Genomic DNA, 7,628 nt, shown 5'->3' on the forward strand with positions numbered 1-7,628 from the left:
AATTATAAAACACTTAGTAGCGATGCAACAAAAATAATTATTACAGCAAGTAATACAACGCGTACAAAGTTTCTGAGTTACATTCTCAGAAAAATGTTAAGCGACTGATATATGAACAAATTTCTGATAAAGAAAGTTGTTGAGCGTCTGGTATTGTTGATCTGATATTATTTTTAATATTATATTGTGAAACGAATGCAAACTAGAATGCATTCGTCTCACTGAAATGGACTGCTTCCCTAAAACTCTCAATCTCTCCGTAAAAATGCGACAATACTGGAATAGTACCGTTTTAGTGGTTTTACTTGAAAAGCTTTTGCAAAATTTTGAAAAATGTCAATTCTTGATTTTTCTTACTACCATGAATTAGCGAGGCCAAAATGAAATTTTTGTGTTTCATATTGGATTTTCAACAAAAATTTTTGTTTATCTTGGACTCTACCGGGTCTGTCACTACTTCCAAAAAAATTTCGATAACTGAAAAGAATTTTTCTTTGGCTCCAATTTGACTGCTTTCCGCTTTTCTGTGAAAAAAAATTCATTTTGTTCCTGGAAAAAATTTATAGGTGGGTCCAAAATAAGGTCCAAAATGAATTATATTAAATTTCATATTGTCACCAGATCAACTTTTTTTCCTACTGCATTTTGGATGTCAGGTCAATACTACTACTACTACTACTACTACTACTACTACTACTACTACTACTAATACTACTACTACTACTACTACTACTACGGCCGACTTGAATTTGGGGTAAGCGATCCGCGGATTACGGTTTTGCTCGGAGATTTCTCATGTCTGTTCCCAGAGCTCAGATAAAGCTTGTTTTTGTTAGCCAAGATGTTAATCTAGCCAAAACTGAAAATGGCCCTATTTGAAAAGCATTTCTTTGGTTTTTATTAGGTTTTAAAAAATTAATTAATTTTTGAAAAAACTGCTTTTTTTATTACTTTTACATATAAAAGTTACTTTTTCTCATCGTAGATTGATAGTCACGCTTGAAAGCTTTCCAGAACAATTTTTTAAATCATTCTAGCTCTCTTATTTGTGGTTTTATGGACCGAGCAGAGTAGGGTGACATCCGCGGCCAAACAGTAAGGGAAATTGAAAAATCTGTTTCTTCATCAAAAATTAATATTTTTGATTTTTTCTTTCAATTTCGGTGCTGTATGACTAAGTTCTGGCATTTTTGGTCTTGTAGTGCAGTTGCGTTTAGTGCCTGGAAACGACCTAATTTTTAGGTCATAAAATGAAAGTGACCCAAACGAGTGACCACTGAACTGCAAGAAATATGGAATGAGGCAAAAACTCAAAAATGAGTCCTGGAGTCTGAAATTTTGCATGTCAACTAAAAATAGTCATACAAAACAGGTAACATTTTGCTGGATTCTAATATCTATTAAAAACCGAGAAAAAAAGGTTTTTAAAATTCTCGACTTGAATTTGGGTACGAATTTTTTATAATTTTTGGCCGGATGCGAATATCTGGGAGACGGTTAATTTTAATGAGCTCAGCAAAATATTTATGGAAATTCAATTTCAGAATGCTATCCGGGTTTAAAAGGGACAATTTTTCGATTCAAATAGCATAAGAAAAAATGAAAAACTATTTCGAACACCAGAAGCATTTTCCGACGAGACTCAGCAAAAAAAAGGCCATTCAAAATTTATGCTAGGATTTATGCAAGGATTGTGCTTCAAAATATTTTGAAATAAACATGTTAAGAGTCAGTGATCTCGTTATATTCAGCTCCCAATTCTAAAAATAGAGTTCCAAAATTAATGTCAAACTCTTGCCAAGCAGCAGAAAATTATTAAATATGATAGGCCGTTTTTGCAACTTTTTATTTTCTTTTTAATGTTTTCATTTTGATTGTTGGGTCACCAAGCTTACCGAAAATAGTTTTTCAAATACAACTTTTCACTGGAAAAACTGTTTTGTTGTTGTTTTAAGTTGATTCTGATTTTTTGTGAAAAACTTGAATTTGGGTACATCGCAGTTTGTTGAAGTCAAACTGAAAAAGATGAGATCCATTCAAAGAGAACAACGTAAACAAAAATGATCATTTCTATGCAAGAAAGTTTTTCACTACCTTTGCGATATAGTTGTTGTCTTCCAGTCTTGTTTTTTGAAGCAGAAAAAATAATAACTTTGAAAAAAAGGAAGCAAAAAAATCTGAAACAAAAAAATAAGAGTTCAAGGTACAGAAAAACGATTTTGAGAACGGTTTCTGATGTCATTTCTGAAATACTGTTTATTGTTACAATTCAGTTTTATGGAGAAAAAAATGCTTACGTTGATGAAACTGCACATATCTTAATAAAACAAGGGGAAAACTTTGAAAAACCAAAAAACTAGAATTTGGGTTCGAAAAAAAAATGCCAAAGTGGCCTTATTGGTCTGGTCGCCAGGTTTTTCTGTTAAACATAATAATAATTGTCATATCAATTCCTCGAACTCCTCATGGATGTTCGTACGGAAAAATCCAGCCTAAATTATTTAAAGACATTAAAAATTAACCCAAAATTTTGGTATGAGGAGAATGCTTTTGAGTGCTTTCAATTTTTTTCGAAGTCCATTGCCTGATTGGGGATCAGTTACAGGGAAAAAAGTGGCCTAAAATAATGGACATACGTTTTGATTGCTACAGGGGTAAGAAAAAATGATTTCTACGGGGCCAGAGCCATCAAATCGAGACGATCCCCTATTTTTTTTTTTCAAATTGATCTTTTTTGCTTTAAGTCAAAGCCTTTGGCCCCTCCCTTTTCTTTCAAAACACCTCCTCATCCACGGGATAGTTGGAAAATCTGCCTGTAAACCTCTTGGAGAAGATGTGTATCACATTATTATAAAAATTAAGTGTTTTAGAGTTGCGAAATTCGGAGTTTTTAAAAAATTTTTTGCGGTTTTCAATTTTCTCTAAGTCCATCACCTGTCTAGGGGTGAATTATCGGAAACAGACATGGGCTTAAAAGAACGGAAATAAACTGGGATTTCTCGGGGGGGGGGGTCAAAAAAAAGGGATCATCCCGAGTTGAAGGCCAGAGCCCTCAACTCGAGATGATCCCATATTTTTCAAATTGATTTTTTTTCTTAAAGTGAAAGTCTTTGGCCGCTCCATTTTTTCAAAGCAGCTCTTCATCAACGGGATAGTTAACAATTCTGCCTTTGAACGGCTTGGAGAAGATTGGTATCACAATATAATAAAAATTAAGTAATTTAGAGTTGTAAAATCCGGAGTTTTTAAAAAAAAATTGCGGATTTCAATTTTCTCTAAGTCCATCGCCTGTTTAGGAATTAATTACCGGAAACAAACATGGACTTAAAATAACGGACATAAAATGTAATTTCTCGGGGGGTCAAAAAAATAGGGGATTATCCCGAGATGAAGGCCAGAGCCCTCAACTCGAGATGATCCCCTATTTTTTTTTCAAATTGATTTTTTTTTGCTTAAAGTCAAAGTTAACAGAGCTAAAATTGAACATCTAAAACTCAGAAAACGCTATATAAAGTATACATATTTGGAATCTTCGTTAGACGGGCTATTAAAAACACTAATTTTGTTATCCGAAGTAACAAAATTCAAAGGTTCAAGGTGGTGCCGGATGGTGTCAACCGCTTCTGATGCTAAAACCGAGGGCAAGTTTATTGGCCAATTTCTCTGAAACGACGGAACAAAAACAAACCCCCTTAATACAGCTTGCAGCACTGCTTGGGATACGCATCATATTAAAAAATGAGCACAATCGGTAGTTTCTGCAAGGAGTTATAGCAATTATATTGTACCGTACCAAATGCCCAAAAAAGCGAGGTGACAGCTATTCAGAGCCAAAATTGACTATCTCAACTACATAAAATGCCATATAAAATTTATATGGCGATACTCCCCATTAACTGAGGATTGTGAAACACTAACATTTGTTGGGTAAATCGCGTTTTTTGTTGTACCGAAATTTGGGTCACCCAGAGTAGCCCAAAAATTCGACTTTTTTCAAATTTAATCATTAATAACTTTTTGATCAGGCCGATTTGAGAAACCAACTAAAAAGTGCAAGCAAGAGGGGTTAAGTGCCAACAAAATGCGACCACTCCCGTTTAATTTGGTTCAGTACTTTAGAAGTTATCAACAATTAAAATACTAATTTTAACCCCAATATTTGGGCTTTCAGCGATGCCCAAAATCTCCGGAACCGTTGTAAAACAACGTGAAATAGCGTTCGCGGCGTATTTGTGGGAGTACTTCTGGTCCAATTCGGCGTTCTAAGTTTCGGCAAACCTTCATTTTGAGGTGAAAAAAAATTTCCCACCTCACCATGTAGGTTATGATGTTTTGTGTGTTTTGACATAAAACAATATCCACAGAAATTTGATGAAATCGTGAAAAAAGAAAAATTGATGAATTAATCCCATTGTTTGATACAATTCGCTTCAAAAACCTAAATAGTGTCTAGAAAACACAAAACGCACGCCGAAAAACTTGTTCAATTGCTCAAAACACCACTCAGCCATTTAATTTTGAGAAAAGTTAAGATTTTCAGCGTTCAATCTTGAATAATTTTCCCACAAACAATTTTCAGGACTTACACTAACAATTTCATAGAAGACCGGCTTTGGTTAGAGACAAATTGCTATTAGTCACTTTTTCGGGTGACCAATTGAAGGAAGACAGTGAAATACTGCAAAACATCCAGATCCTGATTATTTGCGATCAATTAAATTTTTAGTCAATAATGGAAGATTCCGCAAAAACATACCCTTGAATTGATTTAATACAACCATTCAGCATCATCTTAAAAGTTTGTCACAATGATATTGTGACTCATATTAACCGGTTATCAACGTAAACACTCTGAATAAAGAAAAAATAATGATCAAGCAATCAGCATGTTTTCATTTTCGGAGGTTTGAGGCCGAATATTTTCGATAATATCCGTAATAAAAAAACCAACCAAATTGAGACATAACTCATTAGATTGAACGTTGAACAGGCTCTAAAATCATGCATAGCAAGACTTGTTTCTGTTAAGTACTTAGGAAATTAAAACCACCAACCATTCAGTCACAATGCTCTTTTTTCAATTCGTACCAAACGCTCGTTCGATTATAGTTTCTCGAAGAGCACAGCAAAAATGTCAACATAGTCTTAAAAGTTTAGTACGACGATTTTGTAACTCATATTAATCAGTTGCCAACATAAACACTCTGATTGAAGAAAAGTTAAAGAACGAGCAGTGAGGATGTGGTCATTTTCGGAGGTTCGAGGTTGAAAACTGGTGATAGGTTCTGAAATACTTAACCAATCAAGACAAGACATAGCTCATTAGATTGCACGTAAAACGGGCGTTAAAACTGTTTATACAATGACTGGTTTTTCTTTAGTACTTAGCAAATCAAAGCCGATGAACATTCAGTTACTATGAACAATTTTTAAAAGACTCATGTGCTCGATCTCTAATATAGAACTCTATACTTCAACATGAAATTACGGCAAGCATCCCAGGCACTTTACAGATGTTCCACGTAAAATTTGGATACTCTATTTGAACAACAACAACAATCTGAATGACCAGAATAATGCAGTTTGGCTGCATTCATGGTGGGGTTACTCTCCCCAGGAGTCCAAACCGGGTATAATTTTGCTGGCATTTTCTCCAATACGGCAGAACAAAAAACGTTTTTAGCTCATTTTGTAGCATTAAATGGGATACGCGTCATATTAAAAAAATGAGTCCAATCAGTGCACTATTCAAGGAGTTGAAGCTAAAAAAAAAGAATCGTATCAGATGACCGTAGAGGAGAGATACACCACCTTCAGAGCTAAAATTGAACAAATAAACCTCAGAGTTAAACGAGATAGTTAACAATTCTGTGTGAAACGGCTTGGAGAAGAGTGGTTTCACAATATAAGAAAAAAAAAGTGTTTTAGAGCTGCAAAATCCGGAGCTCTAATTTTTTTTTTGGCGGATTTCAGTTTTCTCTAAGTCCATTGCCTGTTTAGGGGACAATTACCGAAAACGAACATGCGCTTAAAATAACGGACAAAAAATGGGATTCCTAGGGTGGTCAAAAAAAAATTGGGGAAAATTCCGAGTTGAAGGCCGGAGCCCTCAACTCAAGATGATCCCCTATTTTTTTTTAAATTGATTTTTTTTTGCTAAAAGTCAAAGTCTTTGGCCCCTCCTTTTTTCAAAACAACTCCTCATCCATGGAATAGTTAACAATTCTGTCTGTGAACGGCTTGGAGAAGATTGGCATCAAAAAATAGTAATAAAAAATAATTGTTTTAGAGTTGCAAAATCCGGAGCTTTTAAATTTTTATTTGCGGATTTCAATTTTCTCTAAGTCTATCGCCTGTTTAGGAGTTAATTACCGCAAACAAACATGGGCTTTAAAAAACGGATATGAAACGGAATTTCTAGGGGGTCAAAAAAAGAGGGGATCACCCCGAGTTGAAGGTCAGTGCCCTCAACTCGAGATGATCACCTACTTTTTTTTTCAAATTGATTTTTTTTTGGTTGAAGTCAAAATCTTTGGGCCCTCCATTTTTTTCGAAACACCTGCTCATCCACGGGATAGTTAACAATTCTGCCTGTATACGGCTTGGAGAAGATTGGTGTCACATAAAAGACGCAGAATAAAAACGTTTCGCGAAACTACAAATTGAAGTTTTTTCGGACTGAACTTGTTTATGACATCGATGAGTAGCCGTTTTGGCCATTTTGAATTAATTCTTTAAACACTATAGCCACTCATCTATTTATTTGAAGAAATCTAGTTATGCAGATATGCAACACCAAAGCAGTTGCCAGTTTTTGATCGTTTAGGCACGTTACGGGCTTCTTGCATCGTCTACTGCATGAACGTAAAATGTTGAACTCAGTTTGAGATAAGATAGGTCTTGGTCCTCAAGAGCTCAAATGAGTCTCATTTTAAAACTCAGCACACTTTCTGTTAAAAACTGGATTTTGCAACATACCTTGTAATAGTGGATCCCTGCAGGAATCGATTTAATCCAAAATTATAAAATTGGAATATTCAAGTTGAAAATCGTAAATGGTCAATTTTATTAGCCTTTCTATGCTTTTAAAACAGCAGAACCACATTTCTACTGAATTTATTACACAATTTAAAAAGAAAAGTTTAGTCGGCATCAAGAACGTGATAATAAGGTCTCGAGAGACTTCCAGCCAGGTGTTTATTTTAGTTCGAATAATTTTTGTTTAATTAGTTGCTTCGCTGTCTCCCGTCACGTTGAAATAAATATAAATAGGGATCAAATAACGCAAAAAACAACGTTCAATGGCATATTGAGCTAGAAGTAGCTCACATAAGTGACAGAAGCTAAAATTGTATGTTTTGCGTAACGACAAGTTCAAGCTGAGACTTCAGCTCGAGATGATCTTCTAATTTCTTCAATTTGAGTTTTCTTGGTTAATTTTAAAGTCGTTTTACACTCATTTTTTTTCAAAACAACTCCTATTCGACTCAATAGGTAACAGTTGCGACTTTGATCGAATTGCAGACAATTGTTAAAATAATTTTTAGTTATATCTTCATAAAGTTTAGTAAAACTTACTTTCTGCTAAAAAAAATAGCAGATATCATTTTCCACATTGTACATCACCT

This window comes from Convolutriloba macropyga, chromosome 5 (genome assembly GCF_964194025.1).
Source record: "Convolutriloba macropyga chromosome 5, txConMacr16.3, whole genome shotgun sequence".
Lineage (NCBI taxonomy): Eukaryota > Metazoa > Xenacoelomorpha > Acoela > Convolutidae > Convolutriloba > Convolutriloba macropyga.